Genomic DNA, 18,248 nt, shown 5'->3' with positions numbered 1-18,248 from the left:
TTCACCCTGGAAATAGCAACATCGCCTTTCATTGGCTAAGCCTCCCAGATAACGTTTTGTGGTACTGGCCACATCTCCATACCAAAGTCCTTGTGGCTTGCTTCTATTTTAAGCCACTTCGGCTCTCCTTTCCGTGTTTCCATTTTAGAAACTTTGGGCCGCCATGCGTCCTGGTCAAGATAAGCTGGGCTAGGCTGAAGCCACCAGTGACCACAGATCTCAGACACCTGAGTCAACCCAAGTTGTTCGTGATGATGTGGCACTATGTAAATGGGAAATAAATTGTGCTGGTTAGTTTTAACTCTCACCTTGACACAACCTGGAACCACCCAGGAAGAGAGTCCGAATGAAAAGTTGCCTGGATTGGGTTGGCTGGTGGGCATGTGTATGGGGGATTATCTTGACGGTCAGTTAAGGTGGAAAGACTCACCCTGAATGTGGGCAGCACCATTTCATGGTCTGTGTAAGAGTGACTAAAACAGACTGCCCATCCCACAGGCAGGCAGGCATCATGTGCTAGTTCTCTCCTCTCTCTCCTTGACTGAGGATACAACCTGATAAACTGATTCAGTCCCTGCCTTGACTTCCCCTTAATGATGGATTGTAACCTGGATATGTAAGCCAAATAAGTCCTTTATGCTCTAAGTTGCTCTTGTTAAGGACGTTTTCTTACAGCAACAGAAAGGAAGCTAAGACAGCAGGAGACCCTGTACTATTTGGCTCCCCCCACAAGTGAGCGCTTCTTGCCCCTCCCTGCTCCCTGTAGGCAACTTCTTTATCCCATTTCCCCTGGACCATGGACAGGGCTCTCTGGATTGTCAAGAAGCCAGCAGACAGTGTACAGTGGCTGGACCACCCTGGAGTTACAGGACCTCATGCTTTTCATCCACCTACAGTGGGGCTGGATTATAAGTTATGTGTTGAGCCTCTATCACTCTCACTGATGAGCTCTTATCAGCAGGCATCCTATTTAGCTGGATGAATAAGAGATTGTGGGAAATAAACCAGTCAGCTTGCATAAAAGATAAAACCAGCCCAAGCCGAACTTAAAATATTTTCAAACCCCTGTGTGCGCACGTTGTGTCATTTAGAAAATCTACCTGGAACCTTTTAAGACCTTCTAGGAAAGATTGTTGGTACTGGTCTGTAAACCACACCCTAGATGCTCCAGGTCTTGGTATCTTACCCTCTGTTAGGCCGACAGGTATACATCCCATGGTAGGGGCTATAATCATGTTGTCCCAGCAGAAAGAATGAGACCCTCACTACCAATCACTCAGAAATTCCTCCCCAGCCCACCCCAGGAAGCTCAGGTTTAGAAACATTGGTCTAGAGAGATGGCTTTTTAGTTAAGAACGCTTATTCTGTGCTTTCAAAGGACCCGAGTTCAGTTTCTAGCCCCAGCTGCCTATAGCTCCAGTTTAGGGGATCTGGTGCCTTCTTCTGGACTCTAAAGGCACTGCATATATACATGTATGCACATACATATACTACATATATGCACATACATATATACACATACACACAGAGAGAGACAGAGACAGGCAGAGACAGGGAGACAGAGACTATTTTTTTTAATTTTAAAGACACACACAGAGAAAGACAACTTTAAAAAAATAAAAATGAGTAAATCTTTGAAAACATTAGCCTGGCTTGGTCATCTGCTCCCCCTCAGACATTCATCAAAGTCAGAGAGAATGCTACCTTATGCTTGCCAGGCCTAGAGACATGTCATCCAGGGCAGGCGCACAGTAGGACTCAGAATAGGCAGATGTCCTGTATCATGGGAAAACTTGTTTCTCACTGTAACATAGGACAGATGCTAGCCAGACACAACAGACATCAGCCTACATGTCATCTGCTCCAGGATTCATTAACTTGGAGGATGTGGAGAGTGGTTGTTCATGCATTATTTTTTGGATACCATGGACTGAATTCAAGCCTTGCACGCAGTTTCTCATCACATGGTCTCTGAGCTGCAAGGGTCTCATTAGGAAAATCAGCCAGAGGGGCCGGAGAGATGGCTCAGCAGGTCTTGAGTTCAATTCCCAGCAACCTCATGGTGGCTCACACCTGGCTGTAGCTCCAGTTCTAGGGGATCTGGCACCTTCAGACATACATACAGGCAAAACAACAGTGCACATAAAATAAATTTTTAAAAAAAAGGAAAAATCAGCCAGCTTCGAACTCACTATATAATCCAGACTCACTTCAAAAGCTCAATCCCCCTGCCTCAGCCTCCTATACTGGTCTAATAGGTGTGCACCATCCTGCCTGGTTCAGTCTTGGCTTTGACTGTGGTAACCCCAGGCAACCCTTCATCCGATACCTGAACTTGAAGTCCATTTCAAGTCTGCATTTTCAACAGTTTTGTTTGTGTGCTCAAAGACTCTAAAACATTTACGGTGTGACCCATGGCAATTTTTTTCCCAACCTTCATCCTAGAATCCATGCCAATATCATTATAGGACATAAGCACCCAATTCCTATCCTGCCTCCTACAGAAAGATGAGACATTCAAATACTTTGACAAACAAAACCATTATAAAGACATAAGATATTATTACGGCTCGTTGTCAACATGTGAGTCCTCCTTGAAATGAGATGTCATTATCATGGTTATGGTTTTTTACGGTGCTTTTAAGGCGAGTTGGAAGCACTTCTAATGTCACACCCCAAATCCTTTTGTCTGCAAGTTACCTTGAGTGAATTCAGACTGGCTTCATGCCATAGTCACCGACGATGCCGTCTCTACAGGACCGGCATGCTCGCAGCTTGCATGGGATCTCCAGGCTCAAGGGTTCAGCCATGTGGTACTTCTCTGGAGCATACAACTTGACTTCAACTGTGCAGCACAGCTTACAGATGCCAGTGGGGGGGGGGGGGGCGAATGGGCACACCCATAACCCCAGTTCTCACACTGAGGCAGGAGGATTCTGAGTTCAAACCAGCCTGGGCTACCTGAAGTGACCTTGCCTCCAAGACTGAGTAAGGAGCTGTGCTAACAGTGGGGTTTTAGGTGGAATGGCTCAAATGCACTTGAAAACTATGTTTGAAAAGAACAAAATGTTTCGGGGATCCAGTTATGAGGAAAACAGGTCTATATCAGAAAGTGATTTTTATAACTAAAATGGGAATAAGTACATTTATAACTAGCCCCCCAAAATGAAAAAAAAACACCCATAAACAAACAAACCTTTCTTTATAGTAAGTAGGGATAGGATATAGAGCTTCATTCAAATATGAGAAGTTCTATTTCATTTTGTATTCCTGGGGTTAAACCTAAGACCTCGTGCATGCTCTGCAGCCTCGTGCACGTTCTGCAGGCTCGTGCAAGCTCTGCAGCACCCCTCCCACTGCGGAGACACACTCTCACTGTGTTGCTCAGGTTGTTCTTCTTCCCTTTCAAGGCCCAGTCAAGCCTTCAAATTGCAATCCTCCTGCCTCAGAATTCCAAGTATCTGGCAACAACAGGCCTGCCTAAAGATTTTCTTTAAGGAAAGACAAAAAGCAAAACACCATGAAGCAAGACCCCTGTTTCCAGTTTACACCTGGTTAGGCCTTGAAAAGATTGAATAAGGGCTGTTAAATGGGAATAAGGGCGGAGGTTAAAAGTTCTTGCTGTTCTTGCAGAAGATCCCAGTTCAGTTCAACACTCACAGTGAGTGGCCCACCACTGCTTGCAACTCGAGCTCCAGCATCCTCTTCTGACCTCAAGGGACACCTCCATACATTAGTGAATGTGTTTGTGTGTGTGTAATATGTGTGTATATATATCGTGTATACATATAAAGATAGAGATAGATGATATAGATAGCTATAGACAGATATAAGTATAGATATCACATCTTCATAAAAGAAAGCAATTTTCCCAGGATGAAGTTCATCTTAAAGAAAACTGCTTTTAGAAGGGTCCAGTGGGTAGGTAGGGGCTATTGTTAAAAAGCAATTTGCTTCTCGGGGAAGTCGTTGCCTCAAGATCACATCTTCTCCAGCGTTTTCTTCAGTGCAGAAGGCTGGGGACAGAAAGAGCCACCAGCATCCGGCTCCCTCCAACCACTGAGCAGGGTGCACACATCAGCATCTTCTCCCTAGTACCTCTTTTACACCCACATCAGGCTTGGGGCAGAGGTATGAGTCTAGGAAGGACCAAGAGCCTGCCTGGTCCGCGTATGGATAGCGTGAGATTGGAGAAGCCCTTGGGCTGTAAAATACATCTTGGGATGACCATTTCTTCTATGTAAAAACAAATCTGTGAACAGATTGATCAGGGAGCCAGTGCATAATCCACGTGTAGTTCCCTCCCTAAGTGTTACCATCATGGATACCCCAGCACACCGCCCTTGTCCTGATAGACACCACAGGACAAGGTATGCAGTCTGCCCAAGAAAGGAGAGCCATGCATTACCCAGACACAGGATTTGACAGTACGTGTTGCAAGCCGACCGAAAATTCACTTCCAGGGCTATAGAGGTGTTACCTCCAACTGGGCTTGTGCATTGTTCAGAGTCCAGCAGCCAGAGCTGCTAAACTAAAGCACTGTGTCCAGAAGGGAGGGGAGGAGAAGTTCTCAGTGACACAGAAGCCCTGCTGTGTAGGTTCCCAGCAAACCAAGCCTTCTTGAAAGGGGAAGTCAAAGAGAACTGATAATAGCATTTTATCCCTGAGAACCTTAGGTGGGTACAGATCTTAATGAGAATTAAGCCTGGTGTTTTGCCCTAGAAATTAATATAAGAATAGCTAGATGGAACCTCAGATTCCCCTCCCCCTCTATCTGGGTATTGTCAAAGAGTTTTAAAAGGTCAAAATTAGCACATTCATTTATTTTATGGAGAATCATTCTTTTTGTCTTCCAAACATATGGGTGGGTTGGTTCTGCCTTCACTTTGAGTGGTCCTCTGCCACCAGGTCACACGCAAGCCTACAACTTCACACACACTAATCCTAGGTCATCCCCGGCCTCTATGAGATGCTGTCCAGTGATGGAAATAAATGCCCTGGGCCACTACTGAGGTTGGTGCTGCTTTTCAGGAGACCTAAAGAAACCAGGGCACAACCTGACTCCTACTCCATTCTGAAGTTGTGCTCTGATGGCCATCCCTGGCTCCTCAACAATGTTGGCACAGACTGAAGCTGAGGGTGGAAGCCCCAAATCTACCACTGAAACTCAGAAACCCCTCTGAACCTGCCCTCCTCTATACCCTTCCATTCCACAGGGAAGGCAAGCTCCATCTTGCCTTCCACTCCACCAACTGCATGGGCTGTGCTGATTGGAATGAAATGACCCCCATAGGCTTATGGGGAGTGGCACTGTTAGGAGGTGTGGCCTTGTTGGAGTGGGTGTGGCCTATTGGAGGAAGAGTGTTACTGGGACAGGCTTTGAGGCTTTAGATGCTTATGTCACTCTCTCTTCCTGTTGCCTGCTGATCCAGATGTAGGACGCTCAGCTACCTCTCCACCACCATGTCTACCTGCATGCCTACATGCTTCCTGCCATGATAATAAACTAAACCTCTGAACTGTAAGCCAGCCCCAATTAAATGTTTTCCTTTATAAGAGTTGCCTTGGTTATGGTATCTCTTCACAGCGATAGAAACCGTAACTAAGACATGGGGCTTATTCAGATTTTTCTCACCACCGTTATTTAAAACATAATTTTGCTGAATGACAATGGATAGGTAAACATTGCCCACAAGTTGATAAATTTGGATGGATTGCCACAATCAAGATACTAAACATATCACTGTTGCCCAGAACTCTTCCCTGCTTATGGCTCAGAGGAATGCTCTCCTGTGGCATTTTTCTCAGCCATGGCACTGTTTGGGGTAACAGAACCTCTAAGATGGCAGTTCTCAACCTGTGGGTCACAGCCCTTGTGATGCAAATGGTAGACTGTCACAGCCCCTTTCAGGAAGAATCTCATGTCTTTCACTTTGCCTCCTGGCCACCATGAAGTGAAGAGGTTCTTAAAGCCAAGTGCTCTTGTCACAATCCTGCCTCCTCCTCGTGGGGCAAAAGAAAAGGGAAATTTAGAAGAGAAAAGGGAAAAAGAAAGGGAGGGAGGGATGGAGGGAGGGAGGAAGGAAGGAAGGGAGGGAGAGAGGAATGAAGGGGCTATGATCTCTGATACCAAGCACCAGAATCTACCTTCCCTTTCATTAAGTTGACTATCCCAGGTGCTTTGTGCACTTAACATGAAGTGTTTCTTATATGTGTACGTTATGTGTGCTTATTCACGTGTGCACACACACAAATGAATTCTTGCATGTGGTAGCCAGAGCCTAAAAATCGCTTCCTGGGAACCGTGTGTATCATTGTCTGAGGCAGGATCTCTCATTGGCTTGGAACTCACTAAGCAGGCCAGGCTGAATCACCTACAGGCCCCCTGGGATCTTCTGGTTTTGCACCTCTCGAGCCCTGGGGTTACAGTTGTGTGCTACTACCATCATAATTCTAATCTCTGTACTCAAGAGGCAGAGGCAGACAGATCTTCCTCATGAGTTCAAAGCCAGCCTAGTCTACAAAGCATGTTCTAGGCCAGCCAGGGCTATGAGGTAAGACTCTGTCTCAAAATACAGAAACAAAAAACCAAAACCCTGTGTCATGCCAAGATTTTTAAGTGACTGGTCCTTATGGTTGTGAGGCAGGCAATTTGCTCAGTCAGACTCTTCCTCAGCTCAGGATGTCCTCTTAACAAAGTCTTAAGTGTGCCCGCAGTATCCTCTGGTCTCTCACACCTCCCAGCACCTCTACCGGTCGCATCCCCCTCCTCTTCTAGCCACACTAGATCCATCCATGAATGGAATCATTTACAATCTGCTCTGTATCTGGTCTGTTGGAGGGGCACTGCATCCCCTGCGTTCATTCACCTCAACATTTCCGTTTTCATGGCCGAATAGTATTTCATACCCAGGACCAGATTTTCTTTATTCTACTGTTGGAGACACTGTGTTTGTCTCCGTTATCTCAGCTGATGCCATATTACTACAGTACAAGTGGGGCATAGGTGGCTCTCACTCTTTTGTTTATATGTCTCAGTTGGTAGATATTCCCCCTGCATCCTACACCCCAACATATGAATACTGACTTGAGGAATGTCAACTCCTTCTCAGCTCTAGATAATCCCTCAGTTTCCCGAAGTGTGGTATGTTATCCCCATTATTCAGCTGTGAAAGTTGAGGCTCAGGGAAGTAAAGCCAACCAGTCAGGAGTGTATAGCTGGTCAGGGCCTTCCCAAGGCTTGACTTGGATGTGACTTCTGAGTCTTTCCTTGGACTCAGCAGGTGGGACTAGCTGAGATGCTAAACACACAGTCCTGGCAATATGCGTGCCGTACCACGGCCCTGTTGAAGCCAAGTCTGTGGTCTTATCCTCCATGATTTTTCTCTGGTCTCTTCCCAGCTCTCTCTGCTCCTGAAAACATTGTGGCTGAACACAGGATCCCCCTTCCAATCCCACAGTTGACAAAGTGGAAATTCCCTACAGGGATTGTTGCCAAGTTGTACCATAAATACTTGCTTCTGCGTGACCTAATTTCTCTGTGGCCTGGCTCATCTGAACAGGAGTGGTGGAGCTATAAGAACCAGAGAAAGAAAATGTCATCCTTAATTTGGGGTTTCTAATTGAGATTATGTATAAAATGAGAATCCTACTGAGGCACCATGGGAAATGTGAGAATGCCTTTGGAAGACTCCAGTCCCAGCACAGCCAGGAAGGGGTTTGTTCCGTTGTCTTGGCACAGAAGAGGGTGATTCACAATTTGATTAGGTGCTCCTCCTGGCCCCCCAGTGGATCACAGGCTGAACACTCCTATTTCTCTAACGTAAGTTCAATATTTTACAGGTTAGGCAATGTTTTTCTAGATTCGTGGTGCATAATGATATCTTTGTTGCAAGCTTTGTCAGTGTCATAGATAGTCCTACTCAGAAACATCATCATTACCATCATCACTGTCATGATCGCTGCTGCCGCTGCCATCATCACCACCACCACCACCACCAGCATCACCATCACCACCACCACCAGCATCACCATCATCACCACCATCACCACCACCACCACCACCATCACCATCACCACCATCACCACCACCACCACCACCACCACCACCAGCATCACCATCACTATCACCACCACCACCACCATCACCACCATCACCACCACCACCACCATCATCATCATCACCACCACCACCATCATCACCACCACCACCATCACCACCACCACCACCATCATTATCACCACCACCACCACCATCACCACCACCACCACCACCATCACCACCACCACCACCATCATCATCATCACCACCACCACCATCATCACCACCACCACCATCACCACCACCACCATCATCATCACCACCACCATCATTATCACCACCACCACCACCATCACCACCACCACCATCACCACCACCACCATCATCATCATCATCATCATCATCATCATCATCATCATCATGACCACCATTATCATCACACAGCTGTGGCTATGTGATCCTGGAATGCCTAACCAGAGAGTGAAAACTAGCAAGCATAATATCTGGAGATTAGAGCTGCCCAGTTTAGTACCTTTATGAAATCAAAAGTATTAATGATGGTAGTGATATTGGTGATGGTAATGTGAGCGTGGTAGTGGCCATGGTGATGGTGGTGGTAATGCTGATGGCGGTGGTGGTATTGTTGGTGGTGGTGGTAATGCTGATGGTGGTGGTGGTAATGTTGGTGGTGGTAGTAATGGTGATGGTTGTGATGCTGATGGTGGTGGTAGTAATGCTGATGGTGGTGGTAGTAATGCTGATGTGCCTGTGATGACAACAATCTTGATGACAGGGTCGATGAAAGCAGTGATGCTAATGACTGTTCCTGTGACTGGAGTCATGGCCATGGTGATTTCATCTTTTATAACAGTCAAAACTCAAATCTGACTAGTGAAGAGACAAAATGGCATCTTTGACCCCAGAGCAGTGGTTCTCGGCCTTCCTAATGTTGTGACATACAGTTCCTTACGTTGTGGTGATGCCTAATCATAAAATTATTCTTGTTGCTCCTCCATAACTATAATTTTGCTACTGCTATGAATCGTAATGCAAAGGTCTGGTATTCAGGGTATCTAGCATGTGACCCCTGTGAAAAGGTCATTTGACTCCCAAAGAGGTCATAACCTGCGATTGGTTTCAATGAAATGTTTCAATGAAATGAAAACACCAGCTTCCTTCCTCTGGGTGTCCAAATATTCACTCTAAGTTTATATCCACAAGTGAGCGGCCACAGTGCCTCAGGCATGGAATCCTCAACTGTGACCTCACAGAACCAGTCATTCCAGTTTGCTCAGCACTGAGGAGGTTCCTGGGATACAGGGCTTCTGGTTTGAAGACCAGGACAACCTCTGTGAACCTGAGTGAGTTGGCCACCTCAACTCCCCATTTGACTCCGAGGTTGCTGGAGAGATGTGTGTGACTCAGTGTGGTTACCTTAAGCCTTCACTGTACAGATGAAGGTGATTATCCAGAAGTCATTCTTTGTCTCAATTGCCTTAAGATGAATTCGGATGTCCATATTGACCAATTGGAAGAGTGTAGTCCTGACTATCCTTGAACTCAATATATAGACCAGGCTGGCCTCAAACTCAGATGTCTACTTGCCTTCACTGGGATTAACAGTAAGAGCCACCACACCCTTCCCTGGCTTCCTTTGTAAGTTTCGGTGTCTAGCAACCCACACTGTCCCCCCTCCCGAGGCAGACATCAGCACTGGTGAGTGGAGTCTGTACCCCACCCTCCTTGGGCCAGGACTGAGCCAACACTTGGGACAGTTTTCTCCCAAGTTCACTGGATCTGTTTGTTTTTCCTGTCAAGCCTCAGAAGGCATCTCCATTGAAATAATGTGCATAATTAGAACAGAGCTTGGATCTTAGGAAGTGCTCAGTGATATAGCCGCTTTGGTTTATGGTTCCCACCCAGTAATTGTATCACTCAACTCAATCATTCTGCAGGAGGAAGGGAGAGAGAGAGAGAGAGAGAGAGAGAGAGAGAGAGAGAGAGAGAGAGAGAGAGAGAGAGAGAGAGAATTGCAGGCATGTGCTAGAGCAAGGCTGAGCTTCAAATCCAGCATCTTACTTGAAAGGGATCAAATCCACCAACACAGAGAGAAACTTAGTGACAGCCCAGACTGGGAGGACACAGTGACCACCAGAGGAGTCAGAATAGCTGTGGGGTAATAAAATATGCCCACACTCATTGTAGAGATGGCTGGAAAAGGCTCTGAGGGTCAGTGGCCATGAAACAGCCTCTGGCAGGAACCCATCCAGTTGAAGGAAGTTCCTGGGTTCCTGTCCTATCTCACATGCCCTCATTCCAGCCACATGCATACCACCTAAGTGGTTCATGTTCCATCTCTCTCTCTCTCTCTCTCTCTCTCTCTCTCTCTCTCTCTCTCTCTCTCTCTCTAAATGATAGCAGAGCAGCCACAGATCTTTCACAGCACCTTGCAAGATTTGCTACTTAAGGAGTGGGAGGGGGGTTGTGTACCTCAGAGATGTGTTTGAGTCTTAACCCATGTTGCCTTTGGCTGTGACCTATATGTGAATCGGGTCTTACCAGATGAGACAAAGCCAAAAGGGCAAGGCAAGACCACATTAGGTAACGGTGATCCCTAAACCCAATGCCACATGTAAGACTTAAAATTGTCCCCAAGACACAGGCATTGGAGGGACACATCCATAAGAGTTGAGAATCATAAGCTGAGGTGAACTTGTTACTGTGCACTGATGTATCCCTAGCAGGTGACAGGCTCTGGCTGGAGTCAGGTGACCTAGCTTGCACACATAATCTACCCTCTCCACTGTGGCCAGTCAAGCAGAGACCAAGTAGAATCTGGTGAGCCAAAGTGGATGAAAGTGTCACAATACCTGACCTCAATGTACACTACAGAGCTATAGTGACAAAGATTGCCTGGTCCTGGCATAAAACCAGACTGGACAATGGAACAGAAGATAGCACCCAGAGATAAACCAGCATCATCGTAGCAGCTAATATTTGACAAAGGCATCAAAAACATACAATGTAGGAAAAAGAAAAAGCCTAATCATCAAATGATGCTGGCGAAACTGATGTCTGCCTGCAGGGGGAAAAATGAAATTAGAATCATATCTTTCATATCATTCACCTTATTCCAAAATAAACTTAAAGTGAATTGAAGACTCTGATCTAAAACCTGAAACACAGAAACTGGTAGAAGAAAAGATAATTATGGTTTTCCAAGACATGGGTGGAGGCAAGAACTTTCTTCTTGGAAGTTCTACAGCCCAGTAACCAGCCCCAAGATCTACACATCTGGCACCATGAAATTTAAAAGATTACACAGAAGAAAAGGAAAAAGAAAAACCTGCCAACAGAGTAAACAGCCCACGGAATGGGGGAAAATCTTGCCAGCCATACTTCAGACAGAGGCACGAATATCCAAAATTTTAAAAGAGCTGAAAATTTTATACATCTCCTGCCCCCCAAAAGAACCCTGCCAATCTACAAATTGGCTAATGAGTTTTAGCTTCCAGAATAAGAAATGCAAATGAGTATTTTTTTTAAAGAGATCAACATTCTCGGTCATTGGGAAAATGTAAATTAAAACTCTTTGGAGATACCCCCTTTCGTTGCGGAATTCAGTTGGGAGAATGGTCCCCCCATTAAAACTACCCCACTGCTGGACACATGCGCAGAGAACCCACATCCTACACTAAGACATCACTCATCCGTGTCCACTGCTGGGCTGTCCATAGTATCCAGGAAGTGGAATCAGCCTAGATGGTGAAAATGTGGTACCTGGACACAGTGGGGTTTTACTCATTGGCAAGGAGAAGCGCGAACTCACAAAATCTTCAGGAGACTGGATGAACATGGGAAGTATCATAGTGAGATAACGAAAGGTTAGAATGTCAAAAACTATGTGCTCTCTTTTGTATGGTAATTCTAGCCTGGGGTTGGGAGGAGAGAGAGACAGACTGGAAAAAGGAAAGAAAGTGTGTGTGTGTGTGTGTGTGTGTGTGTGTGTGTGTGTGTGTGTGTAAATGTGGGGAAAGCCTAAATAATAAGGGATCTATTGGTAGTGGATTGCTTCTTGGAAAGCAAGCATTTCTTTGGGGTGTGTGGCCACTGGTGGGTTGTTTATGCTCCAGTAGATGCCCCCACACTCCTGAGCTTGTGACCAGCATTAATTGGACTCAGTGAGCTACTGAGAAAAATAGTTGATGGGTAAAGACCAGGGGTTGGTTGGTATAAGGTCACGTGGGACATGAAAAAAAATCAAAGAGACAGAGGGTTACAGGGAGCACCAGCAACAGGGGTTGGGGAAGAGGGAGACTAAAGACCTTTTGCTCAGAATTGCCATATGATGTCTTGTATGCTAATCTAAAGAAATGTAAGTGGGTTATCACAGGTGCCAGAGCCTGCCTGCTGCCGCCATGCTCCTCATTATGGAGGTCCCTCGTCACCAGTCCTTAGAGAAATCTCTGGTTTGCAGGAGCCACGGAGCACACAAACTAGTTCCTCGTCCTTAATCATTTGCAGGAAAGAGGCGAGATTCCCCTCTTATCCTTGGGTTCTTATTTGTCTAAAATAGTGTGGTTCCCGTAAGACAGGAGGCAGGGGTGGGGGGAGAGGAGGGCAGTTGCGCTGAGATTACTACTCCTGCTTAGGAAGCTGAGAAATGTTTCCCCTCACTCCTGGGAGAGTTTGAGGAATCAGAATCCCCAATTTTAGTTTGGACAGTGAGGGGGAGGGGCAGCTTCAGGGTGCTGCTGTTGCCTGTCCGTACCTCATAGTTTGGCCTCAGCGTCTCTCAGGCACCGGGGAGACATGTTCCTTAGTGAGGAGAAAGGGGGATGTAAAGGCTCACAGAGGAGAGCAGCTGGGGGAGCTGGGGAACACCCTGGGGAACACCCTAGGAAACTGCAGCCTGGCCACATGCTCAGCAGCCAGGGCCTGCATGCGCCCCAGTCCCAAAATTCAAATGCTGTGTCTGCTGCTGTGGGCAACAGGTGACTACTATAAAATCTGGAGGAAAAATCTGACTTCCACAAAAACACATCTAAGTGTGGACCGTTGAGTACTTCTAATAAGCAACTTCAATGGCTGATGCCGAAGACATGCCATCTCTTCTGCAAGCCTTCTCTAGACAGGAAGAGTGACTCGTGCCTGTGATCCCAGCTAATCAAGAAACAGAGGCAAGAGGGTTGAAAGTTCGAGGCCAGCCTGGGCAGTTAGTGAGACCCTGTCTCAATACAATGTTTTTCATTAAGGGGCTGAGATACAGCACCTGCAAGACCCAAATTTCAATATCTAGTGATATATATTGTAGTTTTGGCCCAGAGTTCTATCTGTCTGTCTGTCTATCTCTCTGTCACTCTGTCTAATTTATCTATCTAATCTACCTATTTATCTCTATCTATCTGTCATCTATCTATCTACCTACCTACCTACCTACCTACCTCATTAGTGATGAGACAAGATGTCCCCTTGTCATCTGTTATCTGAGTCTTTACAGGAAGATTAAACTTTGGCACTACTGAGGTGGTTCAGTGATTAGCATCACTGGCTGTTCTTGGGAGAGGACCCAGCACAGGGGCTAACAACCAACTGTAATTCCAGTTCTAGGGGATGCGATGCCCTCTTCTGGCCTGTGTGAGCCCCAGACATGTCCATGGTGCACGGACATACATGTTGACAAGACACATGAAATAAATATGTAAGTTTAAAATAATGATTAAATACAGTGTTAACATAATGGCTTAAGAAATCTGAATGTCAAAAATAAACACTTAAATCTGGAATGTTTGGGAAGTAAAGGGGCTTAATTTCACTCGCCTCTTGAGCAAATGCAAAGCTCAAAAATTAAAAAAAAAAAAAGAAAAGCACTCACAGGCCTGGCGAAAACAGAGGAGGCGGGCGAGACCTCACATTGTCGCAGTCTGGAGAAAGACCCCACAGTCTGGAGAAAGACCCCACAGTCTGGAGAAAGACCCCACAGGCTCTGGTGGTGGGAATAAGAGATTGGAAGGGTGACTGGAAACTGGCTTGGTGGTTTCTTCCCGTGTTACCCGTGCACACGGCTCAGTCCCGAGTTTACTGGGGACCCTGGAGGATGAGAGGTGCTGCCCGTGATGGTCAGGCAGGCGTTAGTACATAACACCTCTCACAGCCTGTATATACTGTGTACGCTGTACACCTCCACAAGGGAAGGAGTTAGTGAGCCACTGTGCATGTAGAGGGTGGAGCGCCGCCTATCAATGAGCAATGACTGCTGGTACCCCTTTAAAGAAATGGGGTGAAGCTCAGCACGGTAACTCACACCCGTAGCCCCAGCAATTATGGAGGGTGAGATATGGGAATTGCTGCAAAGTCAAGGCAAGCCTGGGCTACCAAGGAGCCCCAAAGCCCCCCCCATAAACACACAAACAGGTACAGAGGAGAAAAGGTAAATGGTGATGCATTTGCATGAGGACCTAAGCCTGATCCTAGGACATGATTAGACAGACAACAGACAGACAGACAGACAGACAGACAAAAACAAAACAAAAACAGGTTCTTGGCCAGTAAAAGATACTATCTCAGTAAATAAAGTAGGTGGCTACCTGTTCTCTGCCTTTTTCATGCACATGTGTGTGCACACACGTACACACATTTTTTTTAAAAACTGAGATGAGGGAAATTAGGCATTTAAAAATTAGGCATTCTGGGAATCCTTGCTAAAAACGGCAGAACTACAGAGACAGAGCAGTCAGTGATTGCCTGGGGCTGGAGCAGAGATTAATTGGAAATGGCCCAGGAGAGCCTTTGAGAGATGGGACATTCTAAGACTACGGAGCAGCAAACCTGGGAAGCTTCACAAAGTTGCTCCAGTTCATTGTCCTGGGTATGTCACAGGGAATCTTGATGCCTCTTGTCACCCGAGTGGGCTCTGGAGCAGCAATGCCAGGGAATAAATTGCACTCCACTCCTTGAGTATGCTGTATGGTCTGCAGTTTGCTTTAGCTGGGTAAAGACTGTTACAGAGGAGGAAGGGGGGAAGAGAAGAAAGAAAGAAAAGCTTCCAGCTAAGCTCCCGCTGGATTTCTCTGTGTACTATATCCAAAGTGTGGCATCGTCAGTGAATCTTCCCCATCTAGGTGTGGTAGGTGACCAAGAAGAAGGGATCAGAAGGGGTAGAGGAGGGATAATGGAGAGTAATTGGGGTAAATACAATGACTATAATTGCATATTGTAGGAAATAGTCAACAAATTTCAAAAACAAAAGGTCTGTTTACACAATGCGCTGTTTTTCATCTCTACCACTAGGGGGTGGTGTTGATGGTTGTTAATGCATCATTGTTTATGCTGGGCCGTCACTGGGATGGTCAGGCTGAATTCTGGGGTTCGTGATAGATTTGGGAAGTCAAAGCTAAATAGGAAATGAGTCTCGAGTTTTATGAGACATGGGAACTTCCTGGCCTTGCTGAAGTACAGTTGGGGCAGTCCAAAGGTCTTGACAGACTGTTGAGCCAGGGGGTAGGGGTGGGGGAGGTCCTCTGACCCTCTCCAGAGCCTTGGAAACCACTATTCACATAGTGTCTGGTAGAGCGTAGAGCCATAAGCTCCTTGATCCCATGTCAGCTCCTTGCATTAAAAACATGGCTCATTGCCTGCCCAGCCAGTAGTGGGCATCACTGAAAAGGGGCCAGCTGTATCCTTCCATTCTTGATTGGCATGGTATAGGAACCCTCACCCATCTAACTTACACCAGCTGGCATCTCCCAAGCAAGTGTGGCAGACCCTGCTACCCAGGTACTGTCATGATGCCTTAGCCTGTATCCAAACCCACATGGACCTAACCCCACCCACACCAGAGACTGCTCTCACACACACACCTGAACCCACACACATCATAGTCCGTTCCCAAAAACTCCCTTCTGCCCCTTTCTGTGTTTACAGCCCAAAACCCCAAATGATAACAAATCTGTGTGTGATTGTAAGAACATAAAGGAGAGTTGCCTGGAAAGCCATGCCCCGATTACCCACAAGCACTGGCTCCCAGCTCACCATTACCAGCCCACACAGCTCTGGATACCATCATCTTTGAAATGCTAGAGCTGTGAGCAGAGGCAATCTTTCCATCCGTCAGACTTTAATGTGGGTATAGCTAATTAGAGAATCCTATGTGTCTGTTTCCCTGGCCTGTTAACCCAGCTAACTAGCCAGTACCTCACCAGTTGTCAGAGCATTCACAGAACCATAGTTTACCCACCAGAGTGTGGCCCAGACTCTGCTCTGACATGTGATTAAGGATCCAAGGCATTATCCAGGAGGTGTTGAAACTTGATCATTGAGAAAGAGAAGAAGGAAAAGATAGGAGAGAGAAGGGGAGTTTGCCTTTCACTGGATTATTGTTTTATCTTCATACCCACATGGGGAGAAAAAGCTCTCCTTGTTTGTCTGTCTGTCTGCAGGGACACATTGGCGCTCAATCAAGCCAGACTGAATCTTGTAAAATTCCCCTGCTTCTCCTTCTCAAGAACTGAGTAGACAGCTCTGGGTCAATGTGTGTCCTGATTTTTTTCTACTGCCGTGAAAAACCACTGTCCAAGCCTGTGTGGTGCCACACACCTTTATTCCCAGCACTCGGGAGGCAGGTGGGATCTCTGCAAGTTCAAGGCCAGCCTGGTCTACAGAGTGAGTTCCAGGACACAGGAAAACCCTGCCTACAAAAACAGAAACAAAAACAAAACAAAACAAAAACTGTCCCAAACTGATGACTTGGAGGGATAATTTTTTTTTTCTTACAGGTCACATAGTCTATCATCAGAGGAAGTCAGGGCAGGCATTCAAGCCAGCAACCTGGAAACGGAAATTAAAGCAGTGGCAACAACAACAACAAAAAAAATGCTGCTCTGATTTGCTACTGTATTACTCTCTTTGGCTTCCTCAGCCTGCCCAGGCTTGGTACCTGCCAGGCTGGTCCCTCCCACATCAATCCTTAATAAAAGCCCAGAAACCGATGTGAAGGAGGTAGTTTCTAAACTGAGGTTCCCAGGTGACTCCCAAGTCTTCGTTAAGTTCGTAAAGGCTGCCCAGCATGATATGCCTGACTCTGACCACCTTTCTTGATTCAAATGTTATTCCAAACACACACACACAGAGAGAGAGAGAGAGAGAGAGAGAGAGAGAGAGAGAGAGAGAGAGAGAGAGACATGCAGAGAGAATGGGAGGGGGTAGAGAGGAGGAGAGAGAGGGAGAGAGAATGGGGAAGATGAAAGGGAGACCAGAAAGGGTCCATATAATTTGTATTCCTACTCCCTGGGTACAAGGAATCCAGGACAGACTCATTTCTGTGGCTTCAGAAAGGCAAGTGTCCTAGGGATAAACATATAGAGGTGTGCTTTCTATCCTGTGTCCTGGGCAAATCAGAGGGCTAGACTTAGAAACCCCTGGTTCCTTCTTCTCTTGGCATCACTAAAGCAGAATCCACTTTAAGACCATGGGGAAAATACCCTCAGTTGGTAACAGCGGCGTCCACATAATTAAGAAGTGCAAGCATCTATCACAACTTTGCCAAAATAAAATGGTATTTCTCAAGCACTTGTTAACAAACTTGTGAAGCAACTGGCTTTCCTTAGAGATGTTCGTGCAACTTATTCTATGTGGCACCCCAGAGGGTGACTTGTTGATTAGCTGAGTTGCCGCTTCGGACCTTGTAGACGGTGTGCCTAGCAAAATTGAATTGCTTTCTTGTTTTAAATGTGCGCTTTAAAATAGATTCTCCATCTTGCCTTAGAAGCAAATTGACAGCTAAGTTAGGTTTGTCTCCCACACCCCAGTTCTGTACCATGAATAAATTGGAAGCAAATGAGATGGGAGTTGAGTTTCCCCACAGAGCCAGGACCTGGAATTATTGCTGTGTGGCTGTGAGGCCCACAGAGCTGTTAGCATGTGTCCTCAGGGATGGAGGGAAATTTGCTTGGCTACCTTTGGAGAGCAGTTGAGACTCCCTGGGAAGGATGGGTGAGTGGCTTGCTGTGGGGCCTCTGCATTCCTCCGGTGGTGGTAGCTGGCACAAATACAGAGTTGCAGGACAGTTGAAGAATGAAGCAGGCTTTTAACTCCCTGTGATGAATACACACACAGTGCAAAACGCTATGTGTGCCTGGATCCCAGAAGGTCACTGTGGCAAGGGTGACTCTTTTCTACCCTGACTGTTCAGGTGCCCCAAGGATGCCCA

General features: G+C 46.4%; 1 protein-coding gene across 1 annotated transcript in view; it reads left to right on the top strand.

Moving 5' to 3' along the window:
* TMEM132C (transmembrane protein 132C) overlaps positions 1-18,248 on the top strand; it is a gene marked incomplete at both ends in the record, with an annotated part of 297,018 nt that overhangs the window by 248,981 nt on the left and 29,789 nt on the right. The gene's annotated exons all lie outside the window — the stretch shown is intronic.

This window comes from Micromys minutus (assembly GCF_963924665.1).
Source record: "Micromys minutus genome assembly, chromosome: 29".
NCBI classification, from domain to species: domain Eukaryota; kingdom Metazoa; phylum Chordata; class Mammalia; order Rodentia; family Muridae; genus Micromys; species Micromys minutus.
The sequence above is the reverse complement of the archived record's forward strand: the minus strand, read 5'-3'. Positions and strand labels throughout refer to the sequence as shown.